A 20942-nucleotide genomic window follows, 5' to 3' on the forward strand; every position below is an offset into this window, starting at 1 on the left:
GTGTAGTGCTTCTCAAGCACTCAGGTCTCCTTTATACTCTGAAAAATTGTTGAGAACCCCAAAGAGCATTTACTTCTGTGGGTTATGTCTACTCACATTTGCCACATAAGAAATTAAAACATATTAGTATTATTATGAAAGAGTTTTGGATCCACTGAAAGAGTGTCAGGGATCCCAGGGGTCCTTGGACCACACTTGGAGAATCTCTGGGCTAGTGAGTTCCTGGTGAGGTTATAGACAATTATTAATGGAATGGTTTGTGGACACTTAGAAAGGGTAGAGGTGATCACCATGGGCCAACATGGCTTTAGTGTTCCAAACTCACCTTGCTTCCTTTGTCAAAAGATACTAGACAACTAGATTAAAGAAATAATGGATTTCAGCACGGCATTTGACATTATTATATTATTATATCCTTGTGGACAAAGGATGATGGTATAGTTAATTGGGTTTAGAACTGGTTGACTGATCAGCCTCAAAAAGTGCTGATTAATAGAACAGATCCTGGAAGGTCTCTATCTAGTAGAGTGACTTAGTATGTTGTTCTTTTACTAGGTCCGTATTGATTGCAAGTTTACCAAATTTGTGGATGACATGAAATTCAGAAGACTGGTTAATGGGTTGGATGACCGCATCTGGGTTTAGAATGAATGGTACATTCTAGCTGACAGGCTGGCAACAGAGACAACTTTAGTAATGCTAAGTGTGAAGCCCTGCACATAGATTGAAAAAAAATCAGTGGCACAAGTATGGGATGAAGGAGAAGTGACTAGAAATCAACTAATGTAAAAACTGAGGGTATTATTGGGGACTTGGTATGAGTCATCAGTACAATGTAGTAATCAAAACAACCAACCCAAACAAACCCAGAACTAACTAATGTAATAATCATCAATAAAAGTATTGTTTTCAGAGTAATGGAGGTGATATGCTCACAATATTCCTCTTCTTCTCTCCTCTTTTCTCCTCTCCTTTTCCCTCCTACCTTCCCTTCCTTCCTTTTTCCCTCCCTCACTTTTTTCCTTTCTTCCTTCCTTCCTTCCTTCCTTCCTTCCTTCCTTCCTTCCTTCCTTCCTTCCTTCCTTCCTTCCTTCCTTCCTTCCTTCCTTCCTTCCTTCCTTCTTTCCACTGTGCCTTGGATATTATATCTAGTTCTGGCTACATGCTAAAAGGGACTTTGACAAGCTGAAATACATAGGAAGATGGTGACTAAGATCATGAAAGACTTGGGACTTTTTCAATATGAAGATAGTTTGGAAGCACTTGGGATGTTTAACCTAGAGAATAAGAGACTTAGGGGGTTCATTATAGCTGTCTTTGGATATTTAAAGAAATGCTTGATTGAAGAGGGACTTAAATAGGGGACCAACATATATGTGTGTGTGTTTGTCCTTCGTTGCCGAAGAAGACCATACCATCAGAGAAATGATGCCAGTGTCAAGTGTCTGAGGTGAGACTGGAACTCAGGTCCTCCTGGCTCCTGCGCTGGTGCTCTATCCATTGCACCACCTAGCTGCCCCAAGGGGACCAACAATTGTAAATTAGAGAGAGGGAGGTTTTTCTTCTCTATAAGGGAAAACTGTCCTAACATTTAAAGCTTTTCTCCGAAGGAATGGGTTGCCTCAGACAGTAACAATTATTGTTCATACTTATGCAATGCTTTAGAATTTACAAAGTACTTCACATTACATACATTAGTTCATCTGACCTTCACAGCAGCCCTTTCAACTAGATAACAGCTAGTATTTACGGAGTGCTTTAAGGTTTGCAAAGCACTTTGTAAATCTTAATTCCTTTTGTCCTCATAACAGTGGGGTGTTATGCCCATTTTAGAGAGGAGAAAACAGAGGCAAACAGGGATTCTAGATGCAGGGCTCTTACCATCTTACCATGTTATAAGGGATCCCATGTGGAGACCAACTGTGAAGGATGCTGCAACCTCATCTGATCTGAGTTGGGAGGTACCTCAGAGGTCATCTAGTCTGACCGTACCTGTCATAGAGAGGATTTCTTTTTAGGTGTGGTTTGGATTAAATAGCCTCTGAGATCCTTGCAGATTTTAACCGTTCAAGGATTCTGTGAATGTTGCCTTACATGATCCCCAGTGACTGGAGAACTTTCTCCTTTTTACTCTTAAGATTCTTCTCATACACCAGGGAGCTTCATGTGGAACTTCCATTTTCCTGGAAAAGCTCTCCTGTAGCCCAGCTTTATCAGTGAATTTTGAACTCAATATCCCAGGCCTACCAGACTGTCAACTCCTCAGTGAAACCAGAGGAATGCCCAGGCTGGCTTGGAACAGCAAGAGATTGAATGGGGTCAGACCCATGATCCCAGAAACCAGTACTACCTCTAGGAGACCTTCTGTTCTTAACTAAATTCTTTTTTACCTACTGCCTGCCTTATGGCGGGGAGGGGAGAGGGAGGGTATGTACAGTGGTTGCCATTTCTCAAGTCCTGTTCTTATAACCATTGCATGTATCATCATCATCATCCACATCATCCGCAGCAGCTGCTGCTGCTGCTGCTGCTGACACATGCTATGGCTAGAAGAACCGGACTTGAGATAGAGAGTTAAACTTGTAGTCAGGATGACCTAAGTTCAAGCTCTGCCTCCGGCTGGTCATTATCCTGGCCAAGCTAGCTCTTAGTTATGCATGAAACTCCCAGACTGGAAAGTGCAGAATAGGTCCCAGAGGAGGTAGTGAGTCTGCATTAGTAGAAGGACCTTTCTTTACTAATGCAGTTGAAGACATGGGTCCAGTTCCCTCTTCTCTCCCTATAATTATAGTACTTACCTCATAGGGTTGTTATGCAGCTCAGAGAAGAAAACGAACAAATATAAAGGGATTTGCAAACCTTGTTTGGTTGTTCAGTCTGTCTGACTTTTGTTTCCTTGGCAAAGGTACTGGAATGGTTTGCCATTTCCTCCAGTAGCTCATTTTATAGATAAGGAACTGAGTTAAACAAGGTTAAGTGACTTGCCCAGGGTCCTGCAGCTAGTAGATGTGTGAGGCCAGATCTGAACTCAGGAAGATGAGTCTTTCAGACTTCCAGGAAGGCACTCTATCCAGTATGCCACCTAACTGACCTTTTTGCAAACCTTAAAAAATTACATAAATGTCACCTATCAAGATGTAGTCCTCCTTGCCCTCAAGGATCTTACAATCTAGTTGAACAGACAGGATGTAGATAGACCTAAAAGATAAGTACAGTATAGCCTCTACCAGGGGCCAAATGCCTAGTGGCCCAGATATCAAACCCAGCAGCCTTTGCAGGGTGGAGTCTCAGGTGCTTCCTTGGGAACAGAAATCAATAGGTAGCTCATTCCTGAGCCATGTGGCCTGCCATGCTTCTTTTGCTGAAAGCCATGTGTAAATAGTCGTGTTGGTATTGGAGCAAGATCAAAGCTCATTCCTTCCTAAACTGTAAAGGCGAGCAGGTAAATAAATGGAAACTTTTTTTTTTTTTTTAAAGAGAAAGAGAAGGAGCCCAAAATGAAAGTTTGTCTCACTGTGATTAGAAGCTGGCTGCTTTCCAAATTCCACCTGCTCTGTGTGGAGCTGCGGTGTCTCATTCCAGTGTCCTCTTACGGGATCTGAACCCTGGGGCCTTAGGTAACAATACACCCAGTGTTTGCCAAGGATAACAATAGCAAAACAGCTACAGGGAAAGGCATTAGTGGCAGCTTGAAATCATAACATGCAGAGGCTAATAAGCGAGGGGTCGAATGGTGAGAACAGACTGCTGGGAAGCAGTAGCTGCTGGTTCTGCCACTGACTCACTGTGTATCTTTAGGAAGGTATTTAACCTGTCTCTGCTTTGATTTCATCACACCTAAGCCCTTTTTTATTGCAAATATTTTCCCTTGGTATTATTGGCACTGACTTGTGGCGCCTGGTCAAAGCAAATCCTTATAGAACCTATGGCTATACTATCTTCATGGAACAGATGTGGATGAATTCTTTTGGGTGTGGGAATAGGACTCTGACTTCACTGACTTTCCCCTCACCTCTAAAGGAATGTAAGTTCCTTGAGGACAGGAGCTGTTTTCCTTTTTACCTTGAGGCTGGTGACCTTGCACAGCCCTCCCTCGCTCAAATCGAAGTCAACTGCAAATCATGCCATCATGTCCCTGATGTCATGGTCCTCTTCGAGAACAAAGGATGAACACAACAATGACAACCTTTGTGTCTTTAGTACTGGACCAGGCACATAGTAGGCGCTTAATAAACGCTTGCTGAGTGTTTGTTGTTGACTTACAACATACTTTCTTCCTTTTTTAAAAATCAATGTTTTTTTGATGTCTTCCCAAGTGTCCCTCCCTCTTCCCTTCTCAGGATGATGGAATGGCAGTATCGTGGAGAAAGACATTAGGACAGTCACCAGGAGGCTAGAATCTTGTTTACGTTTCCTCGAGCTCATTGTGTGACCATGTGGAAGTCACTTCACTTCTCTGCCTCAGTTTCCTCACCTGTAAAGTGTACGGATACTAATATATGTGTGTATATGTATGTGTGTATATGTATGTGTGTGTATGAATGTATATATGTATCTGAATTAAAGACATTTCTTTAGCACTTCAAGGTTTGTCAAAATGCTTTATGTCACATGCAATTTATCCTTTAATTCATCCAACAACTTCCAGATGGGAATTATTCCTATTTTCTAGATAAAGACGATCAGGCACAGAGAGTTTAAATGACCTTCTTTGGTTTCTCCATTAAGAGGTAGGATTTGAACCCAGATTTCTCCTAACTCCAAGTCTAGCTACTTTTGACTATTCTGTAGAATTACAGAAAGCTCACAAGAAATGGGAAACATGCAAACTTAAAGAACTCTCCATGTCAAGTCCTCAACTGGTCTATTTGTACCAGACCTGCGGTGGAGCCTTCCAAGCTCCCATCAGTCTGAGGAGCCCCAGTCAGACACTCTGGCCCTTGACCCTGACATAGCAATGTCATTTTGGTCCTTTCCAAGTCCGAAGGACAATAACCAAACAACTATGACTCTGCTTCTTATCATAACACCTGAAGTACGGTGTTGGGACTCAAATTCATTCATGTATGTAAAATATAAGCTATTGACACTCCATTAATGTACTTCATTCATGTCAGTTGTTATTGCTCTTGTCATCATTATCATCATCATCCTCACCATTATGCTGGGGGGGAGGGCATCCCATTGTTTCTCTCCCATGGATTTCAGCAGAAGCTTAGGCTTGATGAGCTAACCTGGGAGAGAATCTGACACTTTCCCACCCCCTGTATCTGAAGGGTATGGATAGGGAATGGACCTGTGTGATTTCCTTAGTATAGGGAACTGCCAGAGGAGGCCACACCCTCTACTAATGCAGACTGGCATCTTCTTTGCAATTTATAGTCTTGGATAATTGCTTAGGGCACATAGCCAAGACTGAGCCAGTATCAGAGGTGGAACTTAGGGGCTGTCTATGAGGCCAGCTCTCTATCCACTAGGCAACACTGCCTCTCCTCACTGAAGAATGTAGTTAAATGAATGCCATTTGTGTGACAGATTGTGGTGTGGTGGGGGGTTGAGATGGTGATGCAGAGCCAGAGAGCTAAACATTTGTCTCAGCTTTTCTATTGACTTACTATGTGTCCTAGGGTAATTCACTTAACCTATCTGTGTGTCAGATGCCTCATCTATATAAAGGGAAATGGTCACACTGACCTGCCTCACAGGGATGCTGGAAGGAATAACTAATAAAATTGGCTCGAAGGTACTTTGCAAATCTAATGTGTTTAATATAAACATGTATAATAAGGTCCCTAGGATTAATTGCATCTGAGCTTTGGAGCCTGGCCTCCTGACATGATATTCTGCCAGTTTTCATAGTCACATTAGAGCAACTTCCTGTGACCCTGGTGGGATTTTCTTCATATGATGGCAGGAAGAAGGATGCTTTCTTCATAAACCTGGAACTCCCTGTCAGAATGTCTGTGACAGTCGCATCTGGGCAGGCACTAAGCCCCATCTGTGACCCACAGAGGAGCACATTTGTGCTGGTTCTGATTCAATGACGTGTTTGTTTAAATGACAGCTGTTGTCATCTGGAGGAGCTGCCAGCCCTTCAAAATTGTGTTCTCCGAATCAAGAGAAGAGATGGTCTGTCTACTAATGCCCCAAATCCTTGGCTTAGCCTTTGGTGCCCTCCGTGATGTCCCCTTCAACCTACCTGTTTCCATTTTTGCCACTGTCTGTATCCAGTGCTTCAGCCAAATTAGACAGGCCTTGAAATCTCCCATTTCTTCACCTTTGTTTCTTTACTTTATCAAGTGATTTGTAGACATTGACCTCACAACATAAATGTGAGCTCTCTTCTGTTGAAGTACCTCTACGTCCTTCAAGGCCTAGCTAAGTCTCACCTCCTCCTTAAAGCCTTCCCTGACTAGCCAACATATCTCCCACTTCTCCCATGGTATTTTGTTTGCACTTCAAAAAATTAAGGGCATCAAAGTGGCACTGTAGATAGAGTCCTGAGTCTGGACTTAGGAAACTATTGTTATTGTTTTTCAGTCACGTCTGACCCTTCATGACCCCATTTGGGGTTTTCTTGGCAGAGATACTGGAGCAGTTTGCCATTGCCTTCTCCAGCTCATTTTATAGACGAGGAAACTGAGGCAACCAGGGTTAAGTGCCTTGTCCAGGGTCACATAGCTACTGACCAAATCTGAGGCCAGATTTGAAGATTAGTCTTCCTCATTCCAGGCCCCACACTCTATCCACTGCACTAACTAGGTTCCTGGGAGTTAGTAAGACCTGAGTTCAAATCCAGCCTTAGATACTACCTAAGTGACTTTGGGGAAGACAGCCTCTGCCTGCATCAGTTTCTTCACCCACAAAATGTGTGAGGATCAAATGAGATAATGTTTGTAAGGTGCTTGGCACATAGTAGGCACTAAATATAATGTTTGTAAGGTGCTTGGCACATAGTAGGCACTAAATAAAGGCTTATTCCTTCCTCTCCTTTTCATAGATCTCTTAACACATCTTATCTTGTAGTTAAATGTATCCACACATGTATACATATATGTGTATGTACATATACATATATGAATAACAAGGGGGAGGGGAGAGTAGAAAGAGGGAGCAAGAGTGAGAGAGAAAGAGAGAGCACTAGCTTATAACTTCTACCAGATTTTAGACTTCTTGAGGGCACGGCATAGTCATAACATCCAGTTTAGGGCTTTTTACACAGTAGACACTCAATATATTTCTGTTGCATGAATAAATGATGACTCTTTCCTCCCTTTCATGTTTCCAGGCAAGTTGTTGCTTATTAAAATATGCTTTAGAATTACAAGTAATATTCATGAGGGGAGCAGTTGTAAGTTAAAAAACCAAACTATTGGTTTGAGAACCAAAATGGCAGCCCAGTTTGTGTATTACAGATAGCTACTGTAGAGAGGCAGCCCAGTAGGGTGGAGAGAGCACCTGGCTTTGGAATTAGGAATTTGGAATTTGGGCTCAATCCTACCCTTGACATACAGTCACTGTGTGACCCTGAGCAAGTCACTTGTCAGTGTCCCAGACAGCTCTCTAAGATTATAAGTTGCAGAGCAGGTATTGATATGAGAGAGAGAGAGAGAGAGAGAGAGAGAGAGAGAGAGAGAGAGAGAGAGAGAGAGACAGACAGACAGACAGACAGACAGACAGACAGATAGATTGACTTTAAGGGACTAGCATCTTTCATCTGTATCACTTTGGCTGGACTGCAGGTTCCTTTGAGTCTTCTACCACAGCTTTTTGAGGGTACAGGCTGTTTTGTTTTTGTGTCTGTATCTCCAAGACCTGGTTTAGTGTCTGAAAACTAGTCGGAGCTTCACATATGCCTGTGGAATGAACTTCATCTCTCACTGCACCAAGAACAAGTTTGGAGGTAAATACCGGCTTATGTATGGACGTTGACCTTTATATGGAGCTGTGATTCTGCTCTTTTGATCCAGACCTGTGATGTCAGCAACCTAGGCAACTTCCTCTGCCAACGAAGAAAGCAACTGTTCTGCATCTTCTGGTCTTACAGAGACAGTGAAGTGTTGAAGGGGATGGAGTGCCAGACCTAGAGTCAGGAACACTCAAGTTACTAGCTGCATGACCCTGAGCAAATCACCTGACCTATGTCTCAGTTTCTTCCTCAGTAAAATGGGAATAATAGTAGTGTCTACCTTGCCAGGGTTGTTGTGAGAATCGAAGGAGATAATATGTGTAAAGCTCATTGTAAACCTTGAAGGGCTAGAAAATGCTGCTCATTATATTAATATTATTATTATCATACAAACTCAAATAGAAATTATATAGCTAGTCACTGTCAGAAGTGAGAATCTCCTGACCCTAAGTCCAGGGTTTTTTTCTGCTATGATACGTCTCTTCTGGCAGTAAAGGACCTGATATAATTTATGAAGACAAGTTATATCACTGATTAACACCAAGCCTAGCAGTCGCTTAATTTGCCTGTACGAATCCAAAACAACTAGTTTTATTTTAAAGAAAAAGTCCAACAGTCAGCTGGTTGTTCTGTCTACACAGTGCCAAAATTCATTTAATCTTTCTCGACTGACTTGATGGAATGGACTGGTTGTGTTGGCATTGAGAAGCCACAATCTGGGTGTCTGCTTCTCATCTGCTATGAATTCTCCCTCAGGATTGTCATCAGTTTCTTCTAGTGCAGAGAGGATTTGGTTCACAGATGGGAGCGTCTCAGCTATGCCATTGATTAAAGAGTCTTTAGGGCAGATGCATTCCTCGCACATCACATGGGCACTGTTAGCTGCGAGACAGTGAGCTTGGCCACGGATGCTGGTGCCTTCTTTCCATTATGTGCTTGTGGCTGAGCAGTACGAAAAGCCTGGCATTTCTCTGTCATGTTTGGCTATTGCAGAGAACCTGTGAACAAGCTGTTTTTTTTTTAATGTTTTATTGATGTCTTTTGTTTTTCCATCAGTCATTTTTGAATGTGTCATGAACACCTCACCCCTGTTGAACCCTCCCTTGTAACAAAGAAAAGCCATTTACAAAACAACAAATGTAGTGATAGGCTCTAACAATGTATGCAGTATTCTGTCCCCATAATTCCCAGACTGCTATTGTCCTGATTGATTTTTTAAAAAGTTACTGTCCTCCAAGCCTGCTTTTCCTTCTTTATTTTTCCTTTCTCCTCCACTCCCTCCTCCTTCTCTCCTTCCTTTTCCTCTTCTTCCTCTTCCACCTCCTTCCTTTCCTTCTCTTCATTCTTCTCTTCCTCCTCTCATTCTTTTTTCTCCTCCCTCCTCCTTTCTCCTCTTGTTCCTTTTTTCATCTTTTCCTCTTCCACTTTTTCTCTTCCTCTTTTTTCTCTTCCTCCTCCTCCTTCTCTTTGTTCCTCCTCTTCCCCACCATCTGTGGCAGCAACAACGTTCTCTTATGTTCTTTATATTCCCTGTTGTACCAAAGATCATGGAATCATAGATTTAGAGCTGTAAGGCATGGTTGAGGAATATAGCCCAATTCTCTCATCTTGTAGATGAAGAAACTGAGGCTTAGAGAGGTAAATTGACTTTACCAAGGTCACAGAGGCTCTTAGAGGCAGAAGTGAGATTTGAATCCAGATCCTCTGACTCTAGGCATAATATTTTGTGCAAAGTGTGGCCCTTAAATATTTGCTCAGTGGATAAACAAAGAAAGATTCTTTAGGTGCTTATTTGCATGTGGTCCTGTGGTAGTGAGACATGTATGGTTCCTGTCTCAAACCTTTCTTTTCTGAACAAAAATCCTCCTAGGCTACCCTTCCACCACCTTCACATTTTTCCATTTCACACTGAAACTCCATTCTGATTCCCTGTTTTTTCTTCTTGGAATGGTTCCTTATTTCCTCTAAGAGAAATGGCAGTGCCTCATCATTCCAGGATCATCACCAATTCCAGGATCATGAATGCTGATTGAAGGTTAATATTCCTAATGCATCACTTTGATCATCTCACCTTACTTAGCAACCTTCGGTGGTTCCCCACTCCTTACAGGAAAAATTTCAGATTCCTTAACTTGGCATTTGAGAATCTTCTAATTGTGTTTTAACCTTTATTTCCAGATTGGCTCACCACTTGTTCTACAAGAACTCATTGCTGCATTTAGATTCTCCTTTAAACATGACTTTAGCTTCTTACCTCCATGCTTTTGCACAGCAGCTAGGTAGCTAGGTGGTACAGTGGCTAGAGCAACGGCACTTGACTCAGGAAGACCTGAGTTCTAATCTAGCCTCAGACACTTATTAACTTTGTGACTTTGGTCAAGTCACTTAACCTCTGTTTGACTTAGTTTCCTTAATTATAAAATGGTGATAAAGCACCTATCTCCAGGGTTGTTTTGAGGATCAAATGAGATATTTGTAAAATCTGTCATTTTTAATTTGTAAAATTTGTAAAAACTAATAATTGCCTCTTCCCTTCCCTCTTCTCTTTCCTTTTCTTCATGCCATATCACCCACATGGGACATGTTTCCTTCTTCCCTTTGACTATCCATATTGTGGGGCAGCTAGGTGGTGCAGTGGATAGTGCACCAGGGCTGGAGTCAGGAGGACCTGAGTTCAAATCTCACCTCAGAAACTTGACACTCACTAGCTGTGTGACCTTGGTCAAGTCACTTAACCCCAATTGCCTCATCCTGGGTCATCTCCAGTCATCCTGATGAATATCTGGTCACTGGATTCAGATGACTGGAGGAGAAGTGAGGCTAGTGACCTGCACAGCCCTCCCTCGCTCAAAACAAAGTCAAGTGCAAGTCATGTCATCATTTCTCTGATGGCATGGTCTTCTTCGGCAACGAAGAATGAACACACACATCCATGTTGCACTCATTCATCACCAAGCTTGAATCCCACTTCCTCTGTCCGATTTTCCCTGGGTATCCCACTTCTATGCTCCTGTCTTCTATCCTCCAAAAGCAGTTATTGTCTCTTCAGTTCCTTGGGTATTAGTCACATTTTGTGACATCTCTCCTATTGTTGTAAAATATAAGTTCCTTGAGAGCAGCGGTTGTCATATCTCTAGTATCTAGCACAAGTGGGTGTTTAGTGAAATCTTGTTGAGTTGTATTGCCTCTCACATAGGAGGCTTCCATGGACATAGATGAATTTAATTTGATTCTCATGGGTTTGGAAGTTTCTCCTGTGGCTCTTCTCCTACTCCCATCTTAGCTTGTTGATTTGTTTCCTCCTACTTCCAAACCTTAATACATCACATTTTCTCATACCATCCTTTGCCTACACCATTCTTTTCAGTTACAGTTCTTCTTTCTGCCAAAATGTTGACCCCTACCATCAACCTTTTGCTCATGGTCAGTGTGCTTAGAAAACCAAGAGACCCATTTCTTTTTAAAAAAATTCTTTATGATGGTGATGTCATTTTGTCCATTACTGGACAAAATTTTGTCTGTCTGCCAGGGCTTTCCAGTATTTTCCTCTAGGCTATGCTAATTTTCATTTAAATTTCCTTTTTTGTAGATATTATCCTATGAATCTCTGACATGAGCACATTGATCCTGATTCTCTAGTCTGTATAGTATCAATCTTTGAATCAGCTTGCTAGTAATCCAATCTGCATACCACTCTGCAGATTTCTGGAAAATCAGAGCATCCCACAAACTGGCATCAATGTGCATTTTCCTCCCTCCCCCACCCCTCCAAGTATAGGTTTTTCTTTTTCTTTCCCATTTTATATCATCCATAAGGCCTTTGTTATTTTCACTTGTAGGTATCTCAACATTGATTGCCTTTGGAATGACAATGAATTTCCATGGTAAGCCTCTATCTAGGAAGAGACTTTAAGCCTAATTTTCTGTAAATATTTATTAAGCACTACTATATTAAGCACTATGCTAAGTGCTGGGATACTAAAAGGGGTGAAAGACAGTACCTACCCTCAAAGAGCTTATACTCTAATGGAGGAGTCAGCAAGCAGCCAAATATGGACAAATGATGTACAGGATAAATAAGAAATAGTATGTTTCATAATGAGTATCCTGGAATTGTGGTCATTCATTGTGTTGGTTAGAGTTTGTAAGAATTTTCAAAATTGTTTGTCTTTACGTTGTTATTATTGCCTAAATTGTTCTCCTGGTTTTGCTTTCCAACACCTAGCTAAAAAAAGAGACAAAACCTATAGTCAAGCAAAACAAATTCTGCCATTGGACATGTCCAAAAACATATATGTCTCCATCTGTAATCTGAGTTTATCACCTCTCTGTCAGAAGATGGGTAGCATTCAATCAGCTAGTAAACATTTATTAAGTGCCTACTATATGCCGAGAGGAAGCTAAATGGTTCAGTGGATAGGTCGCTGGGCTTGGAGTCAGAAAGAAGTGAGGGAAAATCTGGTCTCAGATACTTACTGGTTGTATGATTCTGGATGAGTCACTTAATCCACTGGAGAAGGAAATGACAAACCACTCCAGTGTCTTTACCAAGAAAACCCCATGGACATTACTGGCATGCTATGGTCCATGGGGCCACAAAGAGTCAGACACTACTGAACAACTGAGCAACAGAAGCAATTATATGCCAGGCACCGTGCTAAGTGCTGGGGATTAGTTGGTACAAAAAGAGGCAAAAAACAGTGTCCACAAATAGCTTACTATCGGATGAAGTTAACAAGCAAATTAATTTTATATATATATATATTCACATTTCCCACATTTCTCCGGAATCATCCCCTTCATCATCTCTTACATCACAGGAGTAACCCATCACATTCTTATGTTCAACTTGTTCAACCTTTCCCCAACTGATGCCCCACCCCCTCTTACCCTTACTTTCCAGTTCTTTGTGACCCCAAGAAGACCTAATGTGTAGATAAGGTTTGTGTTCCCCTCCCAGGCCTGCTGTGTTCAGTGAGAAATCCGGTCTTGATCTTCGGCAGGCTGGTCTGTTGTGTCCCTACACTGTTTTGTTCCAAAGCATGTAAAAGAGGAAAAAATAAGTGGGAAGGAGAGGGGGAAGGGGCCTATTATGTAAGTAAGCTTAATAAAATGGGCAGGGGGAGGGAGGAAGAAGGAAGGAGGTGGGCAGGTAGAAAAATTATTTTAAGAGGGCCAGGGGAAAAGAAAGGAGTAGAAGAAATAACAAAAGAAAAAAAATGTGCCTGCATTAGCGTGCTATAATTTTCCCAAAGTATTTCCACAGAAATTGAATTTCATCCTCTCCGCCATGCATAAATTTGGGGAGAACAATTTACCTGTGCTGTTCCTTTCATGTCATCAGTATTCTTTCCTGTCTCGAGGATCACTCAGTAGGACTCATTTCGTATATTATCATCTGGGACCATTCAGCATTCATTTCTTCACACTGATTTTGCTGCCAAGTGTCCCCTTTTCAAGTCAGAAGGCATCATTAAGTATATATTTTATTTTGCATCACCTGTTATTTCTCCCTTTAGTTCATTAGTTTGCATTCAGAATTCTCAGGCCCAAATCAATCGCTTGGACGTAGTGTATGCATCCTGCTTTCTCTTTTCAGCATTAGCAATTCCTTTCTCAGACTACGTTCTTTTTTTCTCCTCTTCAGGAAGGGGTTCTGGGTGATGAATAATTAGTGTATTTAGCAGAGCATTAGCAGCTCTCAAATCTCATGAAGCGAAGAACAAGGCACCCCCTGAGATGGAAAGATGGAGATAAAAATTAGTTATGGGAACTCCCCTTTGAAGAACGATGCCTGCCCTTCCCCCCTCCTCTCTCTCCTTTTATATTGTTTTCAGCCCCACTCATTCTGTTTGCTCCTCTTCCAAAGGAGAGAAAGGTATAATTAATTGCTAAAGTATTAGTATGACTACCTCACATCTGCATAGAGCTTTACATTGTGCAGATCACTTTTACAAGCCTTCTCTCGTTTGACCCCCAACAACCCTCAGAGGTACTCAAGGTGTTATTATTGACATTGCATAGACAAGAAAACTGAGGCACCAAGAAGAGTGATTTGCCCAAGGATCGTAAGGCTCGTAAGAGTCAGAAACAGGATTTGAACCAGGGTGTTCTGATTTTGTGTCCAGTACACCATCTATTATACTACACTGCACCACCCTCTAGTCATTAGATACTTGTGAGTGCTAACCATAGCTCTGCCCCATATTGGTTATCCAGCCTCAGGAAATCTGCCTGGCTTTTCTGTTTTGACCTCTCTAAGATAAGAAGAGACAATCCTAGTCTCACTCAGGATAGTTTTGATGACCACAGCCTTGATCGATACAGCAAAATACTCTTACACCAATTGGTATTTTAGTATCAATTCACATTTGAATAGTCTTAGTGCAGTTTTATTCTTTAAAACTTGAACCCAACAAAGCATTTTCTTTACAACCACCCATGAGGGATGTAGTGTATCTTATCACTTCCATTTTTCATGTAAGAGTTATGGGGTAGAGGGCAGGGGACAATGACATGACAGCTGTCTTTAGGTATTTGAAGGACTGTCATGTGGAGGAGAGACCCGTCTTCTGTGTGGCCCTACAGGGCAGAAGTAGGAGCAGTGGGTGAATGTTCCAAAGACACAGATCAGAATCGAGGTCAGGAAAAATGTCTTGACCAGGGAGCCATCCCAGAGTGAAATGGGACAACTGCCTGGGGATGAGTGAATGACTTCCCTCTGGTCAGAAGTTCTCGAGCAGAGGAGGATGACCACTTGTCAGAAGTGTCATAGAGGTAATACTGAGCATGTCTGAGCTGAATGAAAAGGTGGATTCTGAGGTGTGTTTTAAGTTGATTTTGTCTCTGGGCTCCAAGTCCAGGACTCTTCCCCCTACACTATTCTGCTGCCCCTCTAAAACAAAGGATTAAATACCTGACAAGCACCTGTCTGGCCAGATGTCATTCTGACTTTGCTCCCTTTAGAAACCAGCAGTTGTTTCCTCTACTTTGCCTGGCTACAAACTGAATGAGATTTCTTACTTACTCATGCAGGTTAAGTGAGGCTGCCTGAAGGGAAGGGAAAAAGGGAAAGTGTTGGAATGTTACCTTTGGGTCCCATTAATAGCATTAGTAAAATAATGAAGCCTGCAAGCAGGCTGCCAGCTACATAGACCTGAAAGGAACAGATAATTACTTGTAAAAGGGAAGAGGAAAGTCTCTCACACTCTCTCCTGTCCTCTCCTGTCCTATCCTGTCCTGTCCTGTCCTGTCCTCTCCTCTCCTGTCCTGTCCTGTCCTCTCCTCTCCTGTCCTGTCCTCTCCTCTCCTCCTTCCTCTCCTTTCTTCTCCTCTAATCTCTTCTCTCCTCTTCTCCTTTAATCTCTTCTCTCCTCTAATCTCTTCTCCTCTCCTCTCCCCTTCTCTTCCCCTTCCCTTCCCTTTTCCCCTCCCCCTTCCCTCTCCTCCTTTCTCACTTCCTCTCTCTTCTCATGACAGAACAGACTGAAAAATCTCTTTCCAGTTCATTGAGGGCTTCCATACTTAGAGGAGTAGTAGCCCCTGAGGCTATCGGTGAACACGGTAACCTCTGCATCATATGTCATTCCTGGCAAGGGGTTTCACTGGTGTTCTCTTTGAATTAGACTGGGAGGCTCCAGCTTTTAAAGATTAATGAAGAGACTTCAGACTATAGTATGATGCCTTTCTTTAGCTAGATTGCAAAGTACTTGAAAGGTCTGGGTCAAAAGCAGACTGTTCTCATTTCTCCCAACATAATCAATTCTTATACCTCACATGTTTCCTAGGTAGAGTGATGTTCCCAAGAAAATATTGACAGCTAGTAATTAGCTCATCTGTTTGCTCTTCTCTTGGCTAGAAGAGAAAGAACAGCATTTGAAAAGTCTTTTATGAATTTCTTGTGTCTGCTTTGCACTGGGTGGATTAGAATGTCGATACTTGAACCAAATAACTGATGTAGCAAATCCAGTCAACCTGCCTTTAACCAGGACCTTTGTGGTGGATGATGAAGATGAAGAAAGGCAGTGGAAGCTAAGGTTTAAATTACATCATATCACTAAAGAAACCTTCGAGTAGCTTGTGGAGCCTTATTTATTTTTATGAAATAAATTCTTTGTTTAAGGTAGCTACGTTCTGACCACATTGTCTCCTGGGAAGAACTGAGATGAGGGCTAATTCACCTCTACCTTTTCTTGAGATTGTGCCCTTAAAGAGCATTAGCAGAGTTGCGGACTTCTGCCCAGCGTGAATCTGGGTATTTGCCTAGTTAAATATGAGATCATAGACTACTAGTATCGAAACCAGCCCAACCTCTTCATTTTATGGGGGGTGGGGTGGGAATTCTGGTCTGGAGAGGTAAGACCATTTCCAGAGGTCCCAGTGGTTGTAAGTGACAGAACTGGCATTTGAACCCAGATTTCCTGGTTCCAGACCCAATACTCTTTCTATAACTCTGTGCTCTAAAGGTAATGCAGAAGTAGCAACCTGGTGCTCAGGGAAACATTTTGTCTAAGGATCTGCCATCATGAAGATTTATTTTGCTTTGTACAAGCAGTCCCAGCTCAGACAGATGGAATTCTGGTTTCTCAACAGCTACCTTTGCCTCCTTTTTTTTTTTTTCTTCAGGCCTAGATCCTTCTCTTGGATTAGCAGTCATGGAGTCTAGGCAGCTTTTCTGTCTGGTTGTCAGCACTGGTAACAGAATCAAGGGGTCACACATTTAGAGCTGGAAGGAACCTTCTATGTGTTTGGATTTGTCAAGTTTTATTTGTAAGAGTTTAAGTTTCCTGAGAGGTGGGGATCTTCCCATTTCTGCTCATCTTTAAGCCTGTAGGCTGCAAGTATCCCTTGCACAAAATTTTTATTAAAAAACTCAAAGGAAAAGCAACCCATAGGAGGACTGCATCCACTCCTACCACACCTGATTCCAAATAGGTCTAGGAAGTGGTAGTTGAACCTGGCAAAGAGAACTAAGGGAAACCTTAAGGGAACTCACACTGACCTGTGGAAGAATGATTTTAGAGAGGGAGAATAGCCTAGTAGATAGAGAGTAGCCTCAGAGTTGAGCAGCTTGGTGGTGCAGTGGATAGATCACTGGGTCTGGGGTCAGGAAGACCCAAGTTCAAATCCAGCTTTAGATACTAACTGTATGACTCTGAGCAAGTTATTTAACGCCCTTTGCCTCAGTTTCCTTATCTGTAAAATAAGGTGGAAAGGGAAATGGCAAACCACTCCAGTGTCTTTGCCAAGAAGGCCCCCCATGGGGTCACAGAGAGTCAGACATGACTGAACAACAGCATCCACGTGACCCTGGAAAATTCTCAGTGCTACTCTTAGCTTGCAGAGTAGGTGCCAAACTTGCACTGGTAAGAGGAAGCTTCCTAACACATCACATCTGGTGCAAAAAGAAAAAAAAAACTATTTTATTTGCCCTTGGAGGTCAATCCAGAACCAATGGATAGAAATTATGGACAGGTTGATATTGACTCAACATAAGGAAAAATTTCCTACTTGGTTTTTCCAGCTGGAATGGGCTGCTCTCTACAAACACAGTCTAGATAAAATCACTGAGCTTGTCATAAAGAAAACTGGTAAATTACTTGGAGACCAGTAAGGGTGATTCAGTGATTTTTAAGGACAAGGAGACAGAGCATCAAGTAAATTGGATGGCTTCTTCACCATGCACTGACTAGTCTGGGGATTATTTGAGGATATTTCATTACTAGGCTTGGGCATACAAATGAAGAAAAAGTAATGTCCAGCTTCATTTTGTGCTTCCTTTCTTAAGACTCTGCTCAAGCATGCAGTTATGCCAAATTGTCTAAATATTTTCTAAATCCCTTTGATACATCTACATATTTACAAAATTGATAAAGCGAGGAGATGATCATTTCAGAAGGTCTCAGTCTCTGAGGTTTTGTTGATGTAGGCAAGGTATTCTATTCTCTGGCACAAATTGCAACCCTTGTGCACCCTAAAAACCTATTACCTGTGTGGCTATGACATGGGTGGTCAAACCTGGTGGTCAACTTGGTGATGAAACCTCAATGAACTTGGCTGGACTGGGCTTTGGATAGCAGCCAAAGGCCTGCCAGCAGCTCCATGCTTAGTATATACCAAACTTAGAGTCTTATGGTGCAACCTTGGGGATCCAGGGTCACTTCCAACCCATAGTGAAACATGACAGTAGGAAGTTAGTGGTGGAAAGGGTCATAATCATATCCTAAAATGATCTTGCACTTTATAAAAGGATTTAGCAGAAGGCATCTTCTTACTATATTTATAATTTGGCTGAGGTTTTTTTTTTTTTTTTTTTAGCAAAGTGGATACACACACACACACACACACACACACACACACAGAGTTTTATCTGGAGTGACGCACTCTGGAGTCATGAAGAACTGAGTTCATATCCCATCTCAGATACTTAGCAGAATGACTTAGCCACTCTGTGCCTCAGTTCCTTCATCTGTATAATGGGGACAATACTAGTACCTACTTCATAGATTTATTGTGAGGATCAAATGAGATCACATAAAATGAAGTGCTTTGCATGTATAAATGTGAGTTATCACAGCTGTTACTCAAAGCAAAGTCTGTGCTTTTACTAGGCATTTGTCAGGTTTCTTTTCTATAGTAATTATTATGTTTTATTCTATTCTAAAATTACTTTCTTTGCTTTCACTTAATTCTTATAGTCCTTAGTTTGCAAGTGTTTAATCTTTAGGTTTCAGAAACCTATCCTAGTGGTCATGGAATTACAGATGTGGAAGAGACCTTTGAAATGAATGAGTCCACTCCTCTCATTTCGCAGATGAGGAAAACTAGGCCCATAGATGTGAAGTGAGTTGCCTAATGTCACACAGTTGGCTTCCAGTCCAGGAAAACTTCAAATGTTAACATTTGATTTTACCTTCACATTTTATTGTTTGTGTTGAGTCATGTCTGACTCTTCATGACCCCATTTGGGGTTTTCTTGGCAAAGATACTGGAGTGGCTTGCCATTTTCTTCTCCAGGTTTACAGATGAGGAAACTGAGGTAAATAGGATGAAGTGACTTGCTCAGGGTCACACAGCTAGTAACTGTCTGAGGTTGGATTTGAACTCAGGTCTTCCTAATTCCAGGCCCAGTGCTGTATCTGCTGTACCACCTATCATAGTTTATTATATGTGTGGTTTTTGGTAATCCATACTAAGATGTCTTTCCTTTTTCCTGAATCATTGTGATTTGGCTTTATGTGCAAGGATAAGGCCTAGTATACCCCATGTTATGGTAGGCCAATAGCTATTTCCATGTACTAAGCCCATTAAAAAAGTGACAGCATTAGTAAATGCCCCTGATTTGAGCATCTCTGTGTTCTTTATCTTATTAATGTAGCATTCTTGGGGAAGGAGGGGAGTTCTAATAACCCTTACTTTTCAGTGGAAGCTTAGGAATGGCGCTGGAGCCTGGATGCTCTTTTCCATTTCCCATTTTGTCTTTCTCCCCACCAGCCTTTGAATTTCAATAATAATCTTTCAAATATCGCTGATAAGTTCTAACTTGTGATGAGTGAAATGGGCAGAGAAGTCTGAAGACCCATTAATAACATGGTAATTATAAACAACAATACCCTCTAGGGACAGTTCATAATTCTGCTTTTTTGTTTTTCCCTCTCAGCTCCATTTATTTTTTTTAAACATTAAATGTAGTTCCTGGAGCATGGTGTTTGTGTCCTGTAAGAGGCCATCTGCTCACTCTACTTTTCTCCCACCTGAAGCCATGATGTTCCAAATGGAACATCATAATCATTTTCACAGCAACTCAATGTGATTTCACACACAGCAGATTATGACTTCAGGTGAGGATAGAGCAGCGCAAAATGATTAACCCCTTAAGCTCTACGATTCCATTCCATTCCAATTTCCTTAACAACCAAAAGAAGGGAAAGAGACAGACAGCCTAAAGCAAGCAATCACAATGTGGGATCCTGTTTAAATGACCTGTTCCAAATGTCCTCCAAGCAGATTCTCGGGGAGGCACTCAAGTTTTTTCCATCTTGTCAGTTCCTTGAGAGCAGAGGCTGTGGTGTATCCATCTTTTTATCTCCACCATCCAGAACAATTCCTGGCAGGTAGGAGGTGCCTAATAAATGCTTGTTAAATTAAATTGAGATCCAAAAAGTGCTAGAGAGATTTTCCTAGAAAGAGAAAGAAGACACCAATACAAGCAACGATTGAATGAATGAAAAATAACTTATTAGCAACCTTCTGTGATAGACATTGCTCTAAATGTGGTAAAACAAATACGCAAGTGAGATAGTACCTGATCTCAAGGAACTTACATTCTGATAGATGGAGACAATACGCATTAGGGGGATGGTGTTCAGAAAAGGGAGTTTTGGATTGGGAAGTCACTGGGATGGAGGTTTGATCCATAGGTTCGTCAATTGACAAGACCTTTTCCTGAAGCAATAGTAGCATTGATTTGATTTCTGTGTCTAGAGCAACAGCTAGAATTGAGATGGAGAGAGAAGTACAGAAAGAGTGGTAGCAAAGACAGCAACGGTGGACAGCTCAATGTGATATGAAATATGTTATTGCTTAGTTATTTCAGTCATCTTCTACTCTTTGTAACCCCATTTGGGGTTTTCCTGGCAAAGATACAGCAGTAGTTTGCCATTTCCTTCTCAGCTCATTTTATAGATGAGGAACTAAGGCAAAGAGGCTTAATTGACTTGCCCAGGTCACACAGCTAGAAAGTGTCTGAGGTCAGATTTGAATTCAGGAAGATGAGTCTTCCTGACTCCAGGCCCAGCCCTCTGTCCGCTGCACCACTTTAGTTGCCTTAGTGTGAAGTATGAACCAATAGACAAAGTAGGCTATTGAAGTCTGCCCTTAGTCACTAATCAAGACAGCTCAGGTCCAGGCTGGGACTGATGAATAACATAAAGATGGAGGTTGCCCACTTCTAATGATGAAATCCTTGCCCAAAATGATGACAAATGCAGTGTGACCTTGAGTAAAATAAGGTGAATAGTGAATTCCTGATGAA

General features: G+C 41.7%; 1 protein-coding gene across 2 annotated transcripts in view; it reads left to right on the plus strand.

Moving 5' to 3' along the window:
* The window catches only part of KIF26B (kinesin family member 26B), a 604324-nt gene that overhangs the window by 114457 nt on the left and 468925 nt on the right, over positions 1-20942 (plus strand). The window contains exon 1 of one of the 2 annotated variants that reach the window (XM_072647640.1): positions 18237-20022. The exons of the other annotated variant lie outside the window; for it this stretch is intronic. The gene's annotated coding sequence lies outside the window, so the exon portion shown is untranslated. Of the gene's footprint in view, positions 1-18236; positions 20023-20942 lie in introns of those variants that run through there. 2 annotated transcript variants of the gene reach the window in all.

The sequence above is a fragment of the Notamacropus eugenii genome, chromosome 2 (assembly GCF_028372415.1).
Source record: "Notamacropus eugenii isolate mMacEug1 chromosome 2, mMacEug1.pri_v2, whole genome shotgun sequence".
Lineage (NCBI taxonomy): Eukaryota > Metazoa > Chordata > Mammalia > Diprotodontia > Macropodidae > Notamacropus > Notamacropus eugenii.